Source organism: Neofelis nebulosa, chromosome 2 (genome assembly GCF_028018385.1).
Source record: "Neofelis nebulosa isolate mNeoNeb1 chromosome 2, mNeoNeb1.pri, whole genome shotgun sequence".
In the NCBI taxonomy this organism is placed as follows: domain Eukaryota; kingdom Metazoa; phylum Chordata; class Mammalia; order Carnivora; family Felidae; genus Neofelis; species Neofelis nebulosa.
The window spans coordinates 151,855,836-151,880,575 of record NC_080783.1 but is presented as its reverse complement, the minus strand read 5'-3'; the positions used below and the strand labels follow the sequence as shown (position 1 = coordinate 151,880,575).

General features: G+C 41.9%; 2 long non-coding RNA genes across 6 annotated transcripts in view; both read right to left on the bottom strand.

Annotated features, from left to right (window-relative positions):
* LOC131504485 (uncharacterized) overlaps nt 1-15,164 on the bottom strand; it is a 33,018-nt gene extending 17,854 nt beyond the window's left edge. Inside the window, exons 1-7 of one of the 5 annotated variants that reach the window (XR_009258015.1) lie at nt 14,680-15,164; nt 14,063-14,179; nt 12,629-12,805; nt 11,964-12,077; nt 7,660-11,285; nt 7,125-7,268; nt 6,090-6,273 (exon numbers count right to left, since the gene is read on the bottom strand). This is a non-coding gene — a long non-coding RNA (uncharacterized LOC131504485). Of the gene's footprint in view, nt 1-4,746; nt 5,807-6,089; nt 6,274-7,124; nt 11,286-11,963; nt 12,078-12,628; nt 12,806-14,062; nt 14,180-14,666 lie in introns of those variants that run through there. The other 4 variants (XR_009258013.1, XR_009258014.1, XR_009258012.1 and 1 more) reach the window with 4 other exon arrangements.
* Nucleotides 15,165-21,596: 6,432 nt separating this feature from the next.
* Nucleotides 21,597-24,200, bottom strand: LOC131504486 (uncharacterized). Its single transcript, XR_009258017.1, has 2 exons — nt 22,671-24,200; nt 21,597-22,610 (listed from the first exon to the last, which is right to left on the bottom strand). It is a non-coding gene; the product is annotated as an uncharacterized LOC131504486 (long non-coding RNA).
* Between the last annotated feature and the right edge of the window lie 540 nt (nt 24,201-24,740).

The window sequence follows — 24,740 nt, the reverse complement described above, 5'->3', positions numbered from 1 at the left end:
GGTTTTTTTTAGCATTTACTATCAAGTTTCAATACAAACGAGCAATGATATGTTGAGAAAGTGAGAATCAATGCCACTGATTAAGAAAATGTCCTCAAATTTGCCTTCCAGACACTCAGCTTTAAAAGATGAAGGGAAAAAAAATCTGTATCTGACTTGATTGCTTATGAAGAAAATTCCTGTAAGTGCGAACACTCCTTTGAAACTGTCAACATAATAATAATGTTAATATTGACTATACTTTTAGTCTGCTGAGCATATAAATTCCCTTAATCCTCATAGCAATTCTCTATGAGATAAATACTCTTCATAAACCCATTTACAAGTAAGGAAGTAATGGCATAAAAGAGGTTAGGTAACTTACCCTAAATCACATTAATTACTAATATTTGTCACAGACCTGAGGAGCGGGCTAAAAAGCTGTGCTACCCTCCATCGCTTTCCCAAAATTATCTTACTAACAGCGCTTATCAAACCTTTCCAAACTCCCAGCAAAAGGAAGAGTCCAATTCCTATCAGAATTCAAGTGTGTGATTTTTTTTTTATTTTTCATAACTTTGAAAATTGCTGAAAGTCATGCCCCTCCTTGTTTGCTAGTTGTGCTGTTCAAGAGCCTTCTCCGATCTCACTCGAGACTTCAATGATACTCACATCCTTGAAGGCCCTGTTCCTGTACTGTGGTTCCATTTCCCGACTACCGGTTCTCACGTTGCACTGTAATTATTGGTGCATTTTCCCCCAACTACTCCGTAAATTTCTTCAGGGAGGGATCGTGCGTTTTCATTTTATTCACTCTAATGCCTCTCTTTGTGCCCTACTCAGATCGGGAAGATGCAAATTTCACTAACTATAGAACCTAGATAACCATGTGCTATGTTTAGGGTTTTTAAATTAATTCTATAATCCAATTCCATTAATGAGAAGGCAGTCTGATGTAGTAAAAGATGCTTATATAGTGATTAAATAAATTTGGGTTGGAGAACTTGATAACTAACCAGGAGCAACTGACAAGAAAACAATTAAGGATTATACAAAAATATGCTATTAATCATTTCAGAGTTTTGGTAATTCTCTAACCAGGAAACAAAATCATGGGCTCTTCAATTAGTCAACTTCTTAAGTATTTCCTTCCAATGTAATTCTAGTTTAGCTTTTTATTCCTCAGCTTGCGCTTCAAAAAAAAAAATGGGAATGTATAAAATTTCTATTTTTTTCTTTCTAACATTTTTATTCCAGATAACATACAATGTTATATTAGTTTCAGGTGTACAATATAGTGATTCAACTCCATACATTAGTCAGTACTCATCATGATAAATGCACTCAATCCCCTTCACCTATCTCACCACTTCCCCTCTGGTAGCTATTCTATAGTTAAGTCGGTTTGTTGGTTTGTCTCTTTTTCCCTTTGTTCACTTGTTTCTTTCCGTAAATTCCACGTATGAGTGAAATCATATGGTATTTGTCTTTCTCTGATTTATTTCACTTAGCGTCACACCCTCCAGATCCATCCATGTTGTTGCAAATGGCAAGATCTGAATCTTTTTATGACTGAGTAATACTCTATTGTATGTAGGTACCACATCTTCTTTATTCATTCATCTGTTGGTGGACATTTAGGCTTCTTCCATAATTGGACTATTTTAAATAGTGCTGCAGTAAACAGGGGTGTGTGTATCTTTTCAAATTAGTGTTTTTTTATTTGGGGGTAATACCCAGTGGTGGAGTTACTGGATCATATGGCAGGTCAGTTGCTTTTTGAATTAAGAACGAAGGACGTACCTTTATAGTCAATAACCCAAATAAAAGAATATGCATCATGGAGAGGAAGGAGGAGAGAAGAAAAAGAGGGGGGCAAAAGGAATTGAGGAGGAACTAGAAAATAGGAAAAGAAAAAGCAATGGGGCTGGATTATGGAGAAGTCAGCACCAGAGTGAAGGAGAGAGCAAAAAGAAAAAGTTCAACATTTCCTGTGTTTTCCAGTTTTCTGAGGTTTTCAGTCCCCAAGCACAGGAGTCTGAAACTCACTTGTAACTATCTGCAGATGACTCCTCTCCCTATCTGGCACTCTTTCTCTCTCTGTCTCTGTCTCTCTCTATGTCAACCAGGACACCTCTTTAGTAGAGCACTTTCTTATGCAACAGAAGCCCGAGTTTTACTGTAAGAACTTTTTAAAAGATCGCTGTGTAACTCTGTTTTCTTATAAGAAAGAAAATATAACCACAAGCCCTTGTATTTTAGAAAATGTTTTCAGCCAAAGACTAGTTCTGGTATCTTAGATAGACATCTACACCTCTGAACTAAATGAAGGGAACAAGAATGTGAATGTCTGTGTATGTTGCAGTGAGTTTGGTTGGATAGCCAAGGCCAGCTATGTAATTTGTGGGGCCATGGACAAAATGAAAATGCAGGGCCCCTTGTTCAAAATTAGTAAAAATTTCAAGTTGGTGACAGTGGAGCACTCAAGCATGGGATCTTTCTGAGGATGATGTCCCGTGCAGCTGCACAGGTGACATGCCCATGGAGCCGATCTGCAGAGAGCTTTGTCCGGTGGGGGCAGCTGGCAGTCACAGCAGGAAAAATGCACAGGTAGCCAGAACGTTGTTCTGGTAATGAATGACTATCTCAAGGTGTAGACAAGTCATAAGCTGCTGGTGGTGACTGAGTTTGAATGTTATTAGAAATAGAAGAGCATAGCCATGCAAGAGGAAGAAAAGAAAGACAGATTAACAATGTGACTTTACATTTTGCCAGCCAGCTTTCATCCAGGAGACCTACCTGGAAACCACAGAGTGTCAATTCTTACTTAGTAGTATCTCTTTCTTCAAATAAAAACTGATACTAGCCATAGAACTTCCCTAAATAGTAGGTATGCTGCATGAATGTTGGTATGAAAGAGCCTTAGAGCTTTGAAAGCCAAATAAAATACTATGGATATCAAAAGATGTCTTTGACTTTTAATTAAGCATGATTCTTTCTAGTTTAGCCTGTTAATTGATTGAGCAAAGGAAGCAATATGCGTTATAATGTCTGCCTAATCTCCCTTAGAGGGACATTGTGAGGATCACTTACAATAAGACATGCACTGAGACCTTATACACTATAACCACTACTACAAGTAGAGGCAGTGCTGTTCAGCAGAGAAAGTTCTGGAGCCAGAATGCAAAGACTTGCACATACCAACAACTCCGTAACTTACCACCGATGACCTTGAAGCAACTCTGAGCCCCTCTGAGCCTCAGTTTCCTCTCCTGTAAGACAGAAATAGCAACTTTCTATTTAACTCAAAGTGGCATAATGTGCAAACATTATCCTGTACCGTGCTTTTATTAAACTCTAAAGTGTTGCACAGATTTAAGCCATGTTTATAACTTGGCATTGTCAAGGTCACCTCTGATGCCAAAGAATTAAAGCCCAGAGCCATAAAACTCCAATCTCTCAGAGATTAACAACAGAAGATGAAATTGTATTTCAACCCTATGTAAGAAAGATCTATGCCCATGATTACAGAGGTAAATGGCAACATAAATAAAGCATTTCCTTGAGTGTTTTTGTTTATCCCCCTGTGTTTGATCCTTATGGTCATCTACACTTTATCAGCAGTAGTACACACAGAAGGCAAAGTAAACTGTATGTGGGAAAGGTGGCCAACCAGTATTTTTCTCATGGTGCCTCACATAAGCTAGACCTTGTCAAGCAGAATAAGCAAATGTTTTCTGCTTCCTGCCAAATAAACTGGGCTTCAATCCCCAGAAATGTTTTTATACACATTATTTACCCTCAAGGAAATTTTAAGTCCTCTGTCCAGCTTCCCACATTTCCACCCTCCCTCCCGCTTCACTACATCACTCATCAACCCTCCCTTGGTGCCCACCCTCAGCCACAGCAAGAAGCAGCAATGAAATAAGCTAGAAACAAAATGGGCCACTGTAAAGGACTGGAGTTTAATGGGAAAAGCAAAGAAACTGCAAATCAATAGGAGTAATGTGATAAGATGCGTACGGAACTGATTCCTGTTTTCCAGGCAGGGCGCACAATAGAGGTAGGTTGGGGTTATCTTTTACAGAACCAAACTAAAATGGAGTCATGTATGTCAGGGGAACAATGGAGATGGTCAACACAGGAGCATAAAGGAAACATAACCTAACCTTGCAGGAATTTATAACTCTTCTCAGATATCAGCAGAGAACACTAGTCAAACCCTAAGTGCCAAATCTATTCATGCCATCTCTGGACTTCCTTGTTCCCCTGTTTAGCTGCCCTGAACCAAATAAGAAAGAAGCCCACTGGGAAACCAATCAGCTGAAAACCCAAATAACTTCTGCATTTATTCCCCGCCCCCCAAAAATCTCTTAGTCTGGAAACAACCCAGCTCATTGTTCCTATAGCTCTGAGTTTCCTGGCTTGCAGGTTGAAGCCTTGCACTAAACACATCTTTCTGCTTTGTTTTATTCAGTATGCAAAGTTTGGTTTTCGACACTTTATCTCGGCTTCCAGCTTTACATTTTTTTTTTTAATGTTTATTTATTTTTGAGAGAGAGAGACGGACAGAGTGCAAGTGGAAGAGGGCAGAGAGAGAGGGAGACACAGAATCCAAAGTAGACTCCAGACTCTGAGCTGTCAGCACAGAGCTGACAATGTGGGGCTCGAACCCACAAACCATGAGATCGTGACCTGAGCCAAAGTCAGATGCTTAACCGACTGAGCCACCCAGGCACCCCTGCTTTCAGCTTTAGATAAGAGAGCAGAAAATTATTAACAGCCACCCAATTCCTGGGGTAAGTCACCAAACCAGAATTTGGTGACAGATCTTTGCTATAAATTCATGTTTACATTTTTTTCCCAAAGTGTCATCTGCGAGTGTGTATTCCTTAACAACATGGTTGACTTTGTAGATTTGAACCTTTGCTATCACCTTTCGGAGAAGTAAGACCAAGGGTCCCTAACAGGATGCTGGTACCAGCCGAAAAGATCACGTCAAGTGTAAGTTCTAGAGGCCTTTTAAGTAACAAAATGATATCTAGTAGCAGAATTCTTCAGAATTCCAGGTGCACTGGCTGTGCTGGTCTCATCCTAGAGAAGGTGGAGTTGAAGTTCCATAGTCACTGAAGTTGGAGCTCTGAACTCCCTTTAAAAGTGAACAGTCTGTCATTTGACAGCTACCAGAAAAAAAGTGCACTTCTATACTTGAAAATCTACAATCAGAAGGAAAGACCTGGCTTGGCAGCAGTCGAATCTCTGCTTAGTACTACTTCCTCTGCAAAGTCCGTCACTGTTAACCTCTCCCTCCTGTACCTTATTCACGGGCCTATCGCTGTGTGTTCACCTCATATGATGTTCATAGGTGAGTGGATCTCTGCTACAGATTCTTCAAGGGTGAGGACTGGGTCTTGTTCATTATTGTCTCTCCAGTGCCATGCTTGATGCACAGTATGTCTAAAAAATTTTCACCGAAAGAAAGCTGGGGTAGCTAGCAAACCCCATCAAAGGAAGTATAGATACCAAATTCTAGGTCATGTGCTATCTCTATGTCAGTTCTGGAACCTTGGAGAATTGTGTTCCGTCTCTGATACCATATTCTATAGCATTGGGAAACTAGAGTTTGTTCAGGGTTGGCAGTCCAGATGGGCGGTGGGGAGGGAAAATGTCTGACAGAATCTGGAAACCATGTCAAATGAGGAACAAATGAAAGAACCGGGAATGATTAACTTGGCAAAAAGGAGGCGAAGGAAAGATGTGGTTACTCTCCTCAGATATTTGGAAAGCTGTCAAGTGGAGAAGGTAGGTCGATTTGTTCCGTGTTACCCTAGAAGGCAAATGAAGGTTAGTGATTATGAAGTACAGAGAGGTCGATTTTTTTAGCTCACCAAAAGCAAGAACATCCAAACAAACAAAACAAAACAAAACAACACTCACTAACAATGGCAGAAAAAGAGTAAACAAACTGTCTTTGAAGTGACAAGAAGAAAATGGCGTATCAGCCTGCAAGGATCCCTTCCAACATAGGGTTTCTAACTCTCTACAGAGTAAGTGCAAGTACCCCCTGGAATCACGGGCACGGAACCCTGCTAGGGAATAAGTGATGTCACCTTCTTTGCTCGGCACCGGCTATAATAGGTAGGAGAGCACAGGAGACAGCGTGGAGCTCCCGAAGATGGAGGCAGAAGGGAGAGGCGTATGTCTCCAAAGGCAAGGGCAGTCTGATGGTTCTGAAGACGAATTCTCATGGTACTGCTTTGACTACTGCTTCTCCGAGTCATCAGAAGCAGCTATCTGGAGTGAGAGTAATTTAAAACAAAACAAAAATATTTGGAATTTGGCAGAAAGGCACATCTTTTTGAAAGTTAATACTCAAAAGAGCTGCAATCACGCATCTGTTTTCTTGTTTGGTTTACAATTGAGGGAATGGGAACAGAGGACTCCATGAAATTGAATGACACTTCACATTGATAAGCATTTCTGAAACAATATGGTAGCAATTTGAAGAACACATTATGCTCTCAAGCTGCATAAAGAAAGAGCAAAGAATATACTCTTTAATGCTTAATTTTAATAATGATCTTACTTGTTACAGATGCCGCATTTTACAATGAAAGCCTGTGTTTCAGTCCAGTAATATGATGAGGCACAGCTTGTAAAAATGAGAATTGAGTTTAACTATGTTCTTGTGTTCTATTTTCCATTTATCATGTGAATCGCTTCCAAATAAGATTGTCTTACTTCATTAATTTGCATAATTACTGAAATACAGCATGGGATCCCAAATAACAAACTCCTGATAATATCATTTCAGATTTACTGTGACAGTATTTTGAAAATGACAAAAATTGATACACAATTACATTAGGAGTAAAAGTATATAAGCTAATTATGTTGCTTTTGAGTCTTCAAAATATATAAAGAGGTTATTTGGGACAGAACAATACATTTCTGTGCTCAGATGCTGAACAGCTTGAAAACCAAAACACAACTGGCAAGTGCTGTACCGTTTTAGGGTAACAATAAGTCTGCTTTTGACAGGGTAGAAGCCAGGCGGAGTTCTGTTTTTGTTTTTGTTTTTGTTTAATGAAATCAAGACCATTGACGAAGGATGAGAAAAGTCCTCAATGAAGACTTAAAAATACCTGTTCAGATGTATTTTGATTTTGGCAATAGCACCCTATCAAATCAGCCTGACAGCCTCTGGTCCCACTAAGAAAATCCTGACACCTTGTCTGAGTTCAGACTTTCAGCAAGTGCAAACATTTCACTCAACTCCACCTTCAGCGCTATGGGCGAGATAGAAAATGTGGATACGGATAAAAAGCCGCAAGCTATTAGCTCTATCAGACATTGTTCAGAGAGCCAAGTAGTAAACGCTCCTCTCTGGAATGGAGGCTGCTGAAAGACAACAAGGCTCATTGACAAAATAAATCCCATGGCCTGTCTTGGGCGAGCTGATAAACAGGGGCCCCGACTGATTAAGTGTCGTTCCGAACATCACAGAAACGACTGCAGAACAATAGCAGAGACAAAAACGACACCTCTTCCTCCTGCCTCCCGCCTCCCCTTATTAATCATTTTAAACCGAAAGCTTGCAAACGGCAGTCCCCAGTCCCGCCTAAGATACTGCCCGTTTCCCTAAGACGACATTCTGGAAGCTGCAGAGCAATGTGTTACCATTCCGCCACCCTTTCCTTTCGGTCATGACCGGAGTAAATCTGTGACTTTTGTGAGACAGGAACATGATGGCTGAGGGATGGAACATAAAATACAAGTGTTTGTATTTTATGTAGAATCTAGGTAGCATCTTACTTTTTCTAATGACTCACCAAGGGACGTTGACTGCCTGAAGAAGAGAGATCTCACTGTTGTGCGGTGGCAGTCTGACTAGGTAATCACCCAGATGCTGTGACGGCCCGGGTTGCTCTGCGGTTCCTCTGCCCGGTCACCTGGCTGAGGAGGAGGGCATGCCTTCCCGAACCCTTCATCTTCGCCGAGCTCCAGCAGCTTTTAGGCCTGGGCCAGATGCCTCCGGCCTGTGGCGTGAAGGGGCAGGCTCGCCGGGTTCTGTGTACCTCTAGGCCACACTCCACATTTTAGTTCATATTAAAAAATAAATCTGGAGCCGTTTAACATTCCCAAGCTGGTTGTGTGCATGCGTGTGCGCACATGTGTGTGTTTATGTGTGTGTGCGCAACATGCAACACTTGAAAGCAGGGTTTCAGCTGGCCCAGAACCTGCCATTTCCATCCAGCTGTTGGCCTGGTGCCTCACAGCACACTTACAGCCCATTTTAATAGCTCTTGTAAAATATGCCCTGTTATTTTACCCAGGCGACAAGATTCTCAACAGCTGGAGGGAACATCTCTTGACCCAACAACAGACAAATAAGATTCTTCATGTGGTTGAGGCCAGGGTGTGTGAAACAACACAACGCTGAGATCTCACCGCATCCACGGGGGTTTCCGGCCTCTGCTTCAGAGCTCCGGTGAGGGCAGCACGTGATGTCCCAGGATAGTCTGTTCCACTTCTGGACAATGGCTCCGATTGTTAGAAAGTTCTTTCCCGTTGGAATGCATCTTGCGGTAACCTGTACCTAGGGACACTGGCACTTAAGGCTCGTGTACAGAACGTTACATTCATCTGATTGAATTTTGTTTTTATTATTGCAACCACAAAGAGTTGTAGATCCTACTTACATCTTTACCATCCCTCCCAACTTTGATTCAGCCACCGATATAACTCTCTCTCCAATATCATGATATATATCACTAACAAAAGTAGGTGAAGAGAAAAGAGAAAAAGATCAGTGCTTGTTACTTTAAGTGTGTCTTCGGGTAAACACTGATCTATTAATCACCAGCTTTAGGGTAAAGTTTTCCATAGGTCATGAAGGCAGCTATTACTATACCTATGCAGATGCTGCTCAGGTGTGGCTGTCCCATGAAACTTGAACTCACTTCAGGGCTAAAATTAGCTACCTTTGTATGTTGAGTGTCTAATACAGTGCCTGGCTCAAAGAATATCTTTCATAAATGACTGGGAACCAACAAATAATTTCTTGGGGACCCTTTGCTGATTTCCAGTGATTACTGTTTCTTTATTTATTGAGGCCTAAAATCCACTACCTTAACCACCCATTTTCTACCATATTTACCTCCATTTGCTTGTTCTTATTATACATGGTGTCTTAGCCTTGTGTTGATTTTCTGAAGATACCGAGATGTAATTTATCAAGGCAAACTCATTTAGAACAGCTAGTTCTGCTGACTTTAAAAAACACTTTGGAAGCCTATTTTGTGTTAGGCTCTGTACAGACACTAAGGATTTAAAAACGAATGTGACATAGTTCCTGTCTCCAAGAAAGATATAGTCCAGGGAGGGGAAATAGCAGGGTTCAAAACAATGTATATGGGACATCATGGAGAGGCCAATGGAAGCCCAAGGGAGGGGCACTTAACCTGGTCCATGGTGACACCCAAATACTGTTGGAGGAGATAATACCTGGGCCTAAGCTTGAGGAGGCAACAGAAATTAATTACACAAAAGTGCAAAAGGAGTGTATTTTGAGGGGAAAAACAGAATAAGCAAAAAGCACAGAGGTGTGAAACTATATAAGATACACAGAGGCTAGAGTATTCTAGAGTGAAACTCAGTTTGAAGCACAAGAACTTCACAAGATGATGCTGGAGAGTCAGAGCCTTGGTCACAGAAGGCCTTGCTGGCCAGGGTGAACAGTGTGGGTTTTCAGAGATCAACAGGGAGATGTTAGAAGCAGAACCATGTGTGTTTTATGATGAGGAATTTATTATGGAAATTAGGCCAAAAGACAATTATAGGAGTTGCTGGGAAGTGGGCGTCCAGTAGGAAGTGGGAGGATCAGAGAGGATCAACCACCAAGCACATTCAGCCACCAAAGTGGGATCCCAAGGCTTGTGGGATTACCTAAGGAAGCTGGGCTTCTCTTCAGCGAGCCACACACCAAATGAATGGTGGTGGTCCTGAGGCTGCTGTTAGTCAAAGGGCCACTAATTGGGAAGAAAAGCTGGAGGTGGGAGGTAAGAGAGCAAGTACTGCCTGGAACCTTTAATTCTGTCACCGCATCTAGTCATGAAGACCTTCAGAGAGTAACGTTTGTTGTTTCACTTCTGCCTTCCGAGTTCACAGTCTTACACAAATTCTTCTTCTTTTTTTTTTTTTAAAGCTTATTCATTTATTTTGAGACAGAGAGAGCAGGGGAGGGGCAGAGAGAGAGGGGGAGAGAGATCTGTATAGATCATGCGGGGCTTGACCTCACGAACCATGAGACCATGACATGAGTCAAAGTCAAGGGTCAGATGCTTAACCAACTGAGACACGCAGGCGCTCCACAAATTCCTCTTTTGCCCACTATAACTTGTTACATACAGAAAAGGAAATTCTAGAAGACATAGTTTAATTGAACAGTATAAACTACCACAGTTAAGAAAAGGGAACAGAAACAACACATGGCCAAGAACATTCCAAAAGAAGGAAAGACACTGCTGGTGCAACACTACTCATCACCACTGGCCATTCACTCCCACACAACGCAATTTTTGACACCAAAAGTGCCATGAAAAACCTCTGAGGACCCTCGCATCTTTGTACCACTTGCTCAAGATTCAAAGTAGTAGAGTATCTGATGGGTCAGGCTGTGGTCAAACACCTATGCTAGTTGCCAGAGATGAGGAAAAGAAATATCTGCCCCACTTTGGCATCCATAGATTGAGACAGGGAGGGCCCTTTGTTCCATCTCTTTGGGGATTTTCTCTTAAAGTAGTAAAGTTGTTTGGATGCTGCAGAAAAACAACAAGACAAATAACCACACCCCACAGTCAGATTAACTGTTAGGAGAAAAACATTCCCATAGGTGCAATGAGAATAGATTTTGGCTAAGTGCTCTCTCTCAATTAGTGTTAGAGTAGGTTGCAGTAATATATCTAATTGTCTATGTCTATAACTAATATATATATCACATTTCAACAGCATAGAACAACATAGCCAACAAGAAGATGATTTCTTCTTCATTTAATAGTCCAGGGTGAGAGTTTGGGATAGCAGTGAAGCTCGGGGACCCAAGCTCTGTCTTCGACACATAGCTTGTAAGGTCATGATGGATATTGAAGTCCCAGGAAGCCAAAAGAGGGAGAATAAAGGAGTAGTCATGTATAGAGATTTTATAAACCAGTCAAAATGGTGGCACGTCACTTCTGCTCGCATTTCATTGGAGAGATCTTGATTGCATGGCCTCACTTACCAATAAAGGAATCTGGGAAAATGGCCTGGCTGTGTGCCCAAAAGAAGGGAGAATAGATATTAGTGGTCAGTTATTGGTTTTTGCCATAAATTCTGCCCAAGCCACTCAGGATTCAAATCCAGCTGAGTAGGTTCATCTAGTCATAGTTTACCAAATTTTACTATAATAAAACATATAATAAACATTATAGGTTTTAAGGCCATTTGTTCTCTGTAGCAACGACTCAATTCTGCCCATGTAATACAAAAGCAGCCATAGAAGATTTAAAAAAAAAAAAGTGTGGGGGTGGCTGTGTTATAATAAAACTTTATTTACAAAAATAGGCAGCAGGAAGTTTGTGGCCTACAGGCCAGAGTTTGTTGACCCCTGATATAATCAATTCTACTGTAAGCATTGTTCTCCTTGAGAGAGATAGATGCAAAACTAAAGCTGATGAGTTTTTCATTTGCTTTGTCAACCAGCAATATTTTGTCTCTGTCCCAGTCTCTTCCCCCATCCCTTACTTCACCTTCTGCATTTACTCATTTCTCATCAAAGTTTTTTTTGGTCTCCATCTGGGTTAGTTCACCATTCCTTTTTGTCACTACCACTTATTCTCCATGGACCATGGTCCTGTTCATTTGAATGGTGAAATAGGCCTTTATACATAACAACTCGTTCATATTTGCCTTTCTTTTGCCTCTTTAACTAAGCAAGATATCACTTGCCTCCTTCCCTTCAGTTGCAAAGATTTATCCAGTGTCCTCTTCTTGTCATGGTCCATAACACCTTCCATGTGGCCTTTGTTGCCTACCATAGTCATTTCCATGGCTCTAATCTATGAACAAGAAGCCATGTATTTGGTACAAAGGTTGCAATGAGCTTAGTTGGGAGGCAGTTCTCCATGGTTCTCTCCTTTTTCTTTATATCTCAGGAACAGAGGTATTGATGACCTTTCGTTTAGACTATTTTTTCAAGGATGATGTTATACTGACAATGTCTCCCTTGACTGCAAAGGTTGGGTAGGTTTGTTCCCAATGTATCAATGTAGCCTATTATAAAGCATTTGGATTTCTTAAGTTCAATGTTCTGTAACACAACACACTCGTCGTTCCATAGGAAACAGCTTGGGAACCCGTACAATGCTAATACTACTGCTTTTGCTGTAAGCGACCAACTATTCTTTGTCTCTGACTCAGGGATCTCATGTCTTCTGCTGGCATCAATGAAACTGTGGCAGGCCAACTTGGTGGCTTGTAAATAGGGTGGAATCTCAGCTCCTTCACTATTCTTGACAGACTACATGTTTCTAAGAATGGAGATATATGGTAAATAAACTGGACTCTAAATTAATGTATGGTAGAGCAGAGCAGAGCTATGCCAGGTTACCTTTAAAAAGGTGGCCAGGGGCGCCTGGGTCCAACTTTGGTTCAGGTCATGATCTCGTGGTCTGTGAGTTTGAGCTCTGCATCGGGTTCTGTGCTGACAGCTCAGAGCCTGGAGCTTACTTCGGATTCTGTGTGTCCCCCTCTCTCTGCCCCTCCCCTTTTCACATTCTGTGTCTCTCTGTCTCTCACAAAAAATTAAATAAACATTAAAAATAAATAAAAATAGGGGCGCCTGGGTGGCTCAGTCGGTTAAGCGGCCGACTTCAGCTCAGGTCACGATCTCGCAGTTTGTGAGTTCGAGCCCCGCGTCGGGCTCTGGGCTGATGGCTCAGAGCCTGGAGACTGCTTCCGATTCTGTGTCTCCCTCTCTCTCTGCCCCTCCCCCGTTCATGCTCTGTCTCTCTCTGTCCCAAAAATAAATAAACGTTAAAAAAAATTTTAAAAAAATAAAATAAAATAAATAAATAAATAAATAAAAATAAAAAGGGAGGCTAGTTTCAAGCCATGACTCCACCCCTTTCTAAACTTCCATGAATGTAAAGTGGTAAGGGTAATATCAGATAACTTTGAATTTTCTCTGTTTAAAGAAATATGTAAATCATTTCCAAATGTCAGTGCTATAACTATTATTAGTGATAATTTACTCACAATGTACCTTTCAACCATGTCACAGTTCTAAGGCCAAGAAGAATTGACATAGAATATATTTGGTCTAGTATAGGCAGCTTTGAACAGGCACTGCATCAATAGAGAGAGAATTCTATATGCTGCAAAAGCAATAGGATGTAGAAAAGATGAGGCAAATTGCCCCCTGCCATTCTGCTTTACTGTCAATAAATATTGAGCTCTATCTGTGTGAAAAACCACTGTGTTTGGCACCAGGATAGGAGGTGGGGCTAGAGAAGACCTTATTAAGGAATTCGTGATTAGAGAACCAAAAATCACATCATTTTAAGAAGTGGAATAACCCAAAGTCATATTGGTTTGACATGAATGAAGTGTTTGCAGGAGGCCCTGGGGGAATGTGGGGAGAGATTTTGATATGACATAAAGGTATGTGAGAGCTACCTGGGGTTAAAGGGCAAAGGTTCTAGAGGAGCCGAGTTTTGGAGCAGTATTCTGGAATGTTGGAAAGACATACATCTTAAAAGGAAAGTAGATGGCATTTGGGGCAGTATCATTCCTCATCAGTAGCACAAAGGCGAAAATGAGAGTCAAGCAGTAGCATAGTCAGGGAGAACCATGACTAACTGGAACATAAGGTGACCTGCGCCCAAGTCTTGTTCTGTTAGTAACTAGCCATCTGAGTCAGCCACTCGTAGCCTGTCTTTATCTGAAAATAAGGGAGTGAGTAAATTAGATGGTCTTTCTAAAGAAACTCTTTAATTCTATAATTGGCTTTGGGGGAAGCAAGAAGCATGTTAACGTGACAGACCTGAGTGTTAATGCTGAGTTGTAATGAAAATTAGATTTGAAAGATGGGCTGAGCAATTGGCAGTCAGTGAAGACGCTTGTATCGGATGTCAGGATCAATAGGGAGTCACCGCTGGTCCTTGAACAAAAATGACAAGATTAAAATATCGGTGGAATGCAATCAAAGAATATTGCCCAAGAGGCTTTCAAAATAACTACGGTCAATCCTAGACTGTTTTTTCAAGCGTCTTATAGAAGTTACATTTCCATCTACCCAAATAAGGGCAGTGGTAATTACACTATCAATTAAATAGTTTATCCTGCACCTGTTGAAAAATTGGAAGTATTAGTTGCCTGCACAGTCCAAAGAAGTGTTTGTGATGCAAAATTATTAAAATATGAAATAGATGAATCCTACATATTATTTAAGGTGCTTCCTAATCTAGGGTACTTAAAGCTGGTTGCTATATGTTTCTGAATGGTAACTGATTGGCATTGCTCTGATTATGGTTCGCAAGCCAGAATTTAACCCTATTTTTAAAAGTCCATGTGCCTATCGCCATATCAAGAAACAAATACATTTTCTTATTCTGTTCCATTGTCTCATCTTCGACATTGCATCTTACCACAGTCAATTACCTCCATGAGGACACCAGAACATCTGTAGATGCTCTCATTTTCCTAATCAATCATGGACCAGTTTAGGAGTCTGAATGTTCATTGCAGTGTGGAGAGTCCCTTGGTAGCTTATCTCATGCCTTGAATAAAAGCAAAAAGGGCCAGTTGGCACCCTGAATCTAACAGCATCTATTCCTAGAAAGGCTGGAACTTCTTGGAAATGCAGAGCAGGTCAGGCTGGCCTCAGTCATCTGAGGCTGTCATGCAAACCCCCCTAGCCTCTGGAAGATTCTTTGGAAGTAAAGACAATATACAGATTCCTAAAATTCTTTCGTGGAGGGGCACCTGGCTGGCTCAGTGGTTGAGCGTCCAACTTCGGCTCGGGTCATGATCTCACAGTTCATGAGTTCAAGCCCCACGTCGGGCTCTGTGCTGACAGCTCAGAGCCTGGAGCCTGCTTCAGATCCTGTATCTCCCTCTCTCTCTGCCGCTCCCCCACTCACGCTCTGTATCTCTCTCTCTCTCAAAAATAAATAAACATTTAAAAAAATTCTATAAATAAATAAATAAGTAAATAAAATTCATTTGCGGGTACACAAACTAGAATACAGCTTTAAAGCTAGAATAAACAAACATTTACCAAGTGCTTCTAAAAGACCAGTTTCTTTCATAATATTATTTATTTTTATTGAGATATAATTGACATATAACATTAATTGTAGGTCACCATCACCACACATAGTTACACATTTTTTTTCTTGTTATGAGAACATTTAAGGTCTACTCTCTTAGCAACTTTCAAATATATAATACAGTACTATTAACTATAATAGTCATGTTGAACATTATGCCCTCAGGATTTATTAATTTTGTAACTGGAAAGTTTGTGCTTTTGACCACCTTCACACATTTTGCCCACTGTCCAACCCTTGCCTCTGTCAAGCACCAATCTATTCTCTGTATCTGAGCTGTGTTTTTTGTTTTGTTTTAGGGAGGGATGTGTTTTTCTTCTTTTGTTTTTGTTTTTATTTAGATTCAACACATAAGTGAGACCATACAGTATTTGTCTTTCTCTGTCTGACAGATTTCACTTAGCATAATGCCCTCAAGGTCCATCCATGTTGTTGCAAATAGCAAGATTTTCTTTTTTTTTTTTTTTTTGGTTGAATAATATTCCCTGTGATATATATTCTCTCTCTCTCTCTCTCTTGTTTTAAATATTTCTTTTAGAGAGAGAGAGAGAGCATGAGCAGGGTAGGGGCAGAGAAAGAGGGAGAGACAGAAAGAATCTCAAGCAGTTTCCCTGCTGCCAGCACAGAGCCCAATGAGGGGCTTGAACTCATGAACCATGAGATCATGACCTGAGCTGAAATTGAGTCAGGAACTTAACCAACTGAGCCACCCAGGAACCCCATATTACATTTCTTTATCCATTCACCTGAAGACAGACACTTAGGCTGCTTCCATATTCACAATAGTATCTTAACTGTCACATCAAACCTCATTTCCAGGATGCCTGGGTGGCTCCGTTGGTTGAGCGCCTGACTCTTGATTTCGGCTCATGTCATGATCCCAGTGTCATGGGATCAAGCCCTGAGTCTGGCTTCGTGTTGAGCATGGAGCCTGCTTAAGATTCTGTCTCTCCCTCTGCCTCTGCCCCTCTCCCTCACCCTTGTACTCTCTCTCTCTCAAAAATAAAAAACAAAAACAAAAAACAAATAAAAAAATTAAAACAAAAAAACCTCATTTCCTACAGATGATGAAGATCAAGATATGCTTTGCAAGATGTGGGAAAACTATCTGAGCTATAGTATTAAGTCAAGGATATAGGAAGAAGAAGTAAAAAAGAAGGTTTAAAGGAGGATTTAAAGGGGTGCAGGTGGGTGAGGATTGCTCTAGTAGAAAAGATGTTTTGTAAGGCTTCTTTCAAAGAAATCTTCTCCGGCCTGTCAAAGCTTATATTCAAACTATTTACTTAAAAGAAAATACATAGCTCTGGTTCCAGAGTGACTGTGTGTTTTCCCCCCATGAATTTAGAGCCCAGATTAGTGTCATTTGTGGATTAAAAGTAGCTTCAGTGCTGCTCAGATCTGGTGGGATTTTGTGGGCCAGAGATCGAAACTGTAGGATTTACCCCTACTTTGTGAAATCAGTATGGCTATTCAGATTTCTCTGCAGCATAAACTGCATTAATAAATTAGAGAGGGAGGAGGAGATGGTGATATTGTCAAAGAAAGGAAGCAGAATGAGGAACAAGTTTCATCATCAATACTTTCCCTCTAGAAAGAAATTCAGATTTTTCTTCAATTCTCTGAACCTTTGATTAGCCTCCAAAATGAGCCATTTAAAAAGCCGGGGCTAATGTTAGCATTCTCCTCAAGATAACATTCCGAATAATTCTGAATATTTTCCACCTACATGATGTATCTACTTTTTGCCAATCTAAAAATGGTATGAAATAAGAAGTGGGTGGGTTTATTGTCATTTTTTTCCTCCATGAGCTTTTCTGGTCAAGTCTTACTCCTGACCTTCTGGCCTCCACAGCTTTTCTTTAGAGAGCAATACGTTTTTAGAAGAATGTCCTTCTAAAATCATCCCATTGGTAAAACTTAGAATCACAACCGGAGGCAGAATGGCTTTCTGGATTGGAAAACGGGCTGGTTCCCAGGGAGTGTTACAGATGAGAGCCCACATGGAAAAGTCTCAAGAGAAAATGAGAGGTGAGGAAGTGGAGACATTGAAGCCAGACCACCATTCTGAGGAGTTTTTCCATAAAGGGAACAGGAGTTAAGGGGTCAGAACCAGAAAGGGTTATGACATTAGGGGAGGTTGATTAGTTTCCAGGATCAGAGATCTATGCCCATGGGGATCACAGAGCTACCGAGGGGCTGTGTTCATTTTAAGCTACAGCCTTTTGGTCCCAAACACACTCTTCTATACTTCACTTTTTCAAATTTGGGTCTGAGACTCTGCAAGCCATATATTTTTTCATTTCTGATTGCCCTTTGTTAAGTTCTGCCCTTAGGGGACTCAAGAGGGAGTCTGGAGGACTGGAGAAGGAGAAAGGTCCACACCCCCTCCCCTCTCTAACTGTTCCCATCAGCACCTTCCAGCAATGCACCCTGGCAGTAGCTGCTCCCGGTAGCAGCAATTATTTCCAATACCTGTGTGTTTTTCCCCCCTCTGCTCCTAAAATCAGTGTCGTTGCATCCCCTTACGGATATCGGGACCCTGCAGATGATACCCTCTCCTCTGTGGTCTGAGTCTGCACCTTGCAGGGCACCAGCCCCAGCAGCAGCTGAGTCGTCCCCTTCTCAGGAGTCTCTGTGGAGGCCCCTCCCTCAAGCTTCTGACTTCAAAAGCTCCCAGGCCTTTCCTTTTTTTGTCCCCAGCCCAAGGAACTGCAGCTCCTTCTGGAAGCTTGGTGTTTCTGCGGTGTTCCTTTTTTAGGCTTTTCCATCTTCCAATAATATTTAATAGCGTCCCTAAAGTAAATTATCTCTGTCAGAATAGCTTGGTGGTTTGTGTGTTCTTGCCTGAACGCCGCCACAGAGTCAGAGTCGGGTTTGCAAATCAGGACTGACCCAGGTCAAAGCCCACAAACCTCCCTGCTATACTATGCTCCCTTTCCTGTAAAAAGGTCCACATTTTATTATTTTTAAAAATGGTTTAACAAAATGTAAACGAGGACTTCCTCTCCATAGAGCTAGAGTCTTTCTGATACATGTCCTAACAATGTTCCAGCCCTTTCCCTCGCCTCTGTACTTCTCTATCCTCATCCTTACCCCCACTTGACCTTCCTTCATGTCCCAAATCTTCTGTGGTAATGTCATTTCCTCCTAGTGCTTGCTTTTCTGGGTCACACTTCCATATGGGAAGCCATTGCTCTTTGTAATTCAGGGCCCTGATTCTGAACCCCGTGTTTGTTCTACGACTGGTCTGTGAGTAGAGTGTTGATGTTCTAACCACAGGGTAGGGTAACCCATGCCCTGGCCTGAAATTCACAGTCTTGCAAAGAGCACTAAATTGAGTGTTATAATCCACTCTCTGCTTACAAGGGGGCTCAATCTTATGTAAAATTAACAACATCTCTCTGGCCTCAGTTTCCTCAACTGCAAAGTCAGAAAGTCACAGGAGATGATCTCCGAGACTCTTAAAACATCAACATGTTTCACAGCCGAAACCCTTAGATATATGAGGCTTCCAGAACTTGCCCCGTCTTTTAGCTGTCTTCTTGATCCTGGACTTTGCAGCTAATGGACTGTTACTTGATTTCCTAAAATAATATAAAATTCTATTGAATTGGTAACAGTCCTTTGATTTACCCTAAAGCTTTCACCAGCCCATAGAAACCTTGCAGTGTAATCTTTTCCATTCCCACCTTGGCTCCTTCCTGAAAAGTCTTTAAATTGTGTCTTTAGCTCACTGAACTCTAATTACTTTCTTCCTTTCCTTCATCACTGCTTAACCTCCTTCATCCTTGGTTTCTCTTTTTAACTCATCCAGCATCCTCCTCTAAAGAGCCACTTTTTTCCTCCCTCAATTTCTTACCTGTAACCACACGCATTACAAAAGTTTCCTCAACATCTTAGGGAATGTGGTTGTTAACCCCCATCTCGCTGCTGGGCCTTCCTTTCGGGAAAGGATGCCTGACAAGGGCTTCTGCAAATGCACGTGAGGCCACTGCAAAGTGTCTGTACCAAACACCTGAGAAGTGAAATCAGATCCCAACTCCCTCACTTATCAGGTGGCTGTAAGGACTTCGAAAGCGACTTAATGTCCTCGGCCTAGAGTGTTCTTATCTAGATACAGTAATATCTACCACAGACACTTATCCAACCGTTTGTGAGATAATGGTATACGAAAGGCTATTTAGTAAGCCCTCAGTGATACTAGTTAAAAATCTTTATCCTCTCCTTAACCCATCATTTTGTACTTGCTCTTGCATGCCATGTAATTTCTGACCCGCAGTTCCTTGTAAATGATGTTTCCTTCTATTCCACCGTCCTTTGTGCCATCTCTCCCTCCTCCATTTTCTCTCCTCCCCTTCCTCCTAGTTTTCCACCCAATACTTATTCAATTCTATTCTTTAAGAAGCAACTCATGGGGCGCCTGGGTGGCTCAATCGGTTAAGCGTCCGACTTCGGCTCAGGTCACGATCTCACGGTCCGTGAGTTCGAGCCCCGCGTCGGGCTCTGGGCTGATGGCTCAGAGCCTGGAGCCTGCTTCCGATTCTGTGTCTCCCTCTCTCTCTGCCCCTCCCCCGTTCATGCTCTGTCTCTCTCTGTCTCAAAAATAAATAAACATTAAAAAAAAATTTTTTTTTAAAAAAAGAAGCAACTCAGCATGTCTCTGGAAATGGATTCCCTGTGTTCTCCAACCCACTACCCAGACTAAATGGCCCTTCCTCCATGCTCCCACAGCCCTTTGGGGATGCCCATCCTTTCTGTGTGTCTGTTGGTTTACTCCTTAGTCTTCTGCATGCAACTCACTTCTTTGTGGACAGAGACTGCTTTATCTTTATGTCCTCAAAATCTAGCGGAGGATATAGTAGGCTCTCAAAACATGCTACAGGAAGAAAATAATAGTTCTTCAGAGTTCACAGTTTCGGCCTCAGTACTTGCCTTCCTTCTTTAAGCAATAATTTTTTGCCACTCAGGACTCAAACTGTGGGGCCTTTGTAGGTACAAAAAAAAAAAAAAAAAATCACATTCAGCCAGAAGAGAAACAGCAAGGAAGAATATGTATCACTGCATCTCATTAAGTAGAAAATATCCTAAGGGGAATATAGGAGAGAAAGAACTGCATTATAAAGGCATGGAGTAGACCCCCAAAGAAGCTTTTGTTATTATTGTTATTGTAATTAATGGAAAGGAATTTGGCAGGATCCCCCAATTTTAAGGGACAAGGGAAAGCCACGGGACCAATAGTGGTAGTGGATCAGCACCTTCATTTCCATCATGCTGTTCAGCCAGCCAGTAAAAGTACATCAAATATACATAGGCACTGTGGGGACAGGAAACCAACTTGTGGTCAGTGAATTCTAAAGGAAAACCCGGAAGCGGGATAAAAAGGGCCGTGGATCAATCTCAAAATCAAGAGAAGGAGCAGTACATCCTTCTTCCCCTTTCTATAGGAGATGGAACAGTCGCAAATCTCTGAATTTTCAGTTATTCTTCTTCTGCGATTAAAAACCCATGACTTTATTCAAAAGGCATTTTCAACTATGTTGCCCACACCCAGATGTACCAGGTACTCTCAGGATCACAGTGTAACTTGAGGCCTCCGTGCTGGGCAGGGGCTAGGACTTTGCTGCAGGTGAGATACAGAAACAAAACAAGGTACAAGAGCCTGAGCTGATTCCCACATATCACAAAGCCGTTCCATGTGGTCAGCAGACCTGTCGGATGCCCTAAGAAGTTCTGCAGCATGTGAAAGTGATCCTGTGTCCCTGGTGAAGGATGCCAAGTCTAGCCTAGTAAAATCAAGGTGCATAAAATAGACCCAGTGAAAGGAAAATGTCATTAAAACCTACTTGAGGGTATAGACTGAAATGCTTCAATCTCAACAGCCCAGAAGTTGACTTTGGGCAAGTCTCACCCTAGCCCCTGCGACCTCCTCTCATAGCACCTCACGTTCCAACCACCATGAACATCTCACTGTTCTCTGAATACACTTGACCCAACCAGGATCCTGTTTCCCTTGCCTGGTTTGTCTTTTCCTACTTCCTTCTTCTAGCTCAAACATCAGTCTCTGCTGACTCCCTCAGGATCCCATGGAATTCTCAGCACAGTTGCAGTGTTTACCGTATTTATTGAAATTATATGTTTAGAGCTTGCCTCCTCCACTAGGCACAGAGATCCTAGAACAGTGATTGTATTGTTTCATTTCTGTACCCGGCATTTAGCACTATACACAAAACACAGGTTCTCATGAAATGTTTCCTGGATAAATAAATTTCCTTTAATTATGCCTCCGTTCCTTCAAATGCAAAATGTAGAGGTGAGACTACCCTGCCCCCAGGGCTTCTCCCTTGCCTGACCTGCCAATGGTTCTACAAAGCTGCCTCAAAAGTCACAGAGATAAAGAACCTAGGTTTTATGGACCAAAACAGACCCAAATACTTACTGAGTACAAGCTGTTTAACTTATAAAAGTAGACCATGATTTGCCTGTGCTCCACAGAGTTCTGCTTCCTGTGACATTCCCATGAGAGAATTTTCCCTGTAAATTCCTAGCTTCCCTCAGAACCACATCTCTCTCACACAATATTCTAAATAAAGGACTATCTTGCATCTGGCTGCCATCCATCAGCTAGCTCCTTGGAAAATAGCAGAGACACGAGAGTTATATTATGTCTTTGGCCATTAAAAGGTTCAAGACCCCTGTGCCAGGCCAGCATCATGGTATCACAGTCCTATGGATGGGGAGTATGCTGAGAATGAGCAGGCAGAAGGTCAGAAGACTTTGGAGTCCAACAGGTAGATCACATTTAGTTCCACCACTAGCTTCCAGTGTGGCTTTGATCAAATTGTCCAATCTTTCTAAGCCTTACCAGTAAAATGCACATAATAAGTATGCCGCTCTCATTAGGTTGTGAGGAGTGCGTGAAATAACGTAAGCCAAGTTCTTAGTCCAGCATGGAGATTCTTAGTGCATTGTGGACATTCAGGGGTATCTATATTTTAACATATTATCTTCTAGCCCAATCCCCTTGGCTTAAATATTAGGAATCTGAAAAGCACAAAGTCATAGAAATTTGCCCACACTCACACAACTTATTAATGGCACAGCTGGACCTAGATTTCCACACCAGGCATTTTGCTGGTTCCTAACGGTGCCAGGAAAGTCCTACACAGGCTAATGTTTCCATCATCAAGTCAGCCCCAAGAGTCGTTATTTTTGTGTTAGATTTTTGAAGCACATTGTCCAATGGTGTACAGGAAGGCCAGACTGGTGTACACCAGTTGTCCAATGGTGTACAGGTAGACTGTACATTGTCCAATGGTGTACAGGTAGACTGTATGCCATCTATCTTCTGGTCCCTCCTGGGGAATCAGCACAGCTTAAAGGGAATTGCACAGTGATTTCTACTTCCTTGTCTCCCGTCAGACAGGCTCATGACCTTGTGTAAGTCACTTAAATTCTCTGAACCTCAACCTCAGCCTTGAATGCGAAATGAAGATGATGATGTCTGTCTGCTCTCACCATCCACAAAGATTTGCCATTTGTGATGAGCAGATAATGGCCCAAAAGGTACCAAGTCCCGATCCTGGGAATCAGTAAATATTATCTTATTTGGAGGAAGTATCTGTGCAGATGTGATTAAAGGAAGGATCTTGAGATGGGAAGATTATCCCAGATTATCCAAGGTGGGGGGAGGGCACCCAAATTCAATCACATGTATCCTGGTAGGAGTAACACAGAGAGACATTAGACGTACAGGGAAGAGTGGATGATAGAAAGATGAGGACAGAGGGATTTGAGGATGCTGGCCTCAGACTAGAGGGATGCTGTCATTAGAAGTGCTGGCGGTCACCAGAAGCTGGAAGAGGCAAGGAACAGGTTCTTCCCTACAGTCTTCGGAGGGAGTGTGACCCCACTGACACCTTGGTGTTAGCCCATGACTGGGCCCAACCAGAAAGCTCAGCCTTGTCTATGTCCCAAAGGGAAGAGGACCGGGGAATATGGAGCTGCACTAACGACTGCCACGGTGAAGTTGACTACAGGTAGAGGACATGCAGTCAACACAAGTAGGAAGCTCGTAGGCATGGACTCATGAGGTGAGCTTTGAGAATGTGGCTCTGGGGGGTTGGGAAAGCACAGTAAGACAGCAGAACAAATTCTTACTTGGACAGGGTGATAGTTATTTATTCGCAAGGTGACCTTACATTCTGGTTTGCCAGGGCAGTCCGTTTACACCTGTGTTCCCTGAAAGATTGTTAATAGCACCTCCTTTAACTCTCCAAAGTTTAGATGAAAAATATTATGGCAACCACTACTTATCTAGCATGGGTATAATTGAAGCCCTGATATCTTTGAATGACCCTAATACATGAATGTGAACAAGAATCATCCGAGGAACTTGCTCAAAGGACAGATGCTTGGGCCACATCCCCCCAGAGATTTTACTTCAGTAGCTGGAATGGGGCCCCTGGAGTTGGCACTCACAGTGATTCTGGATACAGTTGGCACACAGATTATACTTTCAGGAATTTTGCTAAATCTTCCTTCACATTCAGGCAAAGCTAATGGGTGCCTCTATAAATGGAACATTTTCCAAGGGATGTAGATCACACAAACACATGGTCTGTTATTGTCCAATTTCCATTTTATTAATTATTTGAAATAGTAAAAGATTTTGGTTGCATTCCCAGATCTATTACTTTTGAGTATTTACTTTTTTTAATAAAATTTACTTAGGCACTCAGGCCAAGTAATGCCTCATGGCTTAATTCTCAGACTTAACAAAGACCAGGAAGTACAGGATCTGGGGGATATGGGATAAGGGAGTTTCTGGATGCAGTCAAGAGACCTTAGAAGCTCCCCAAACTCAAATTAAAAAAAAACAAAAAACAAAAAACCTCTCCTCTTACAGTAAGAGATTCCTTTGAGCCAATGCCCCTGTGTGAAAAACAGGCAAAAGAATTTTTGTGTCTGAAGCCTCATTCACACCTCCATGTGGATTTATCAGCTGTTTAGCCACCCTTAAAGAATGGAAGCGTGGATCCGAGCAGGCCAGAGTGGCAGACACTTGGACAGCCTAAAGAGCAGTTCTTGAAAGCAATCAAGGCTTCCTCGGACTTTCAGGATACTAATGGAAACAGGAAGGGAGGCAAGAAGAGGACACATACATCAAAGAATAGAAACAAGAAGAAATTCTCCCACTTCACCATTGTGCCTAGGAACTAGCTGCTTGTATGGATGCTCTCTGCGTGGGTATCAGTGGCAGAAGGGGTCATTCCTCCTTGAGCTAAGCCTAGAGGCACACAGATGAATAAAAAGCAATCACTATACACACAGATGTTTATGGCAGCACTATCCACATCAGCCAAAAGGTGGAAACACCCCAGATGTCTGTCA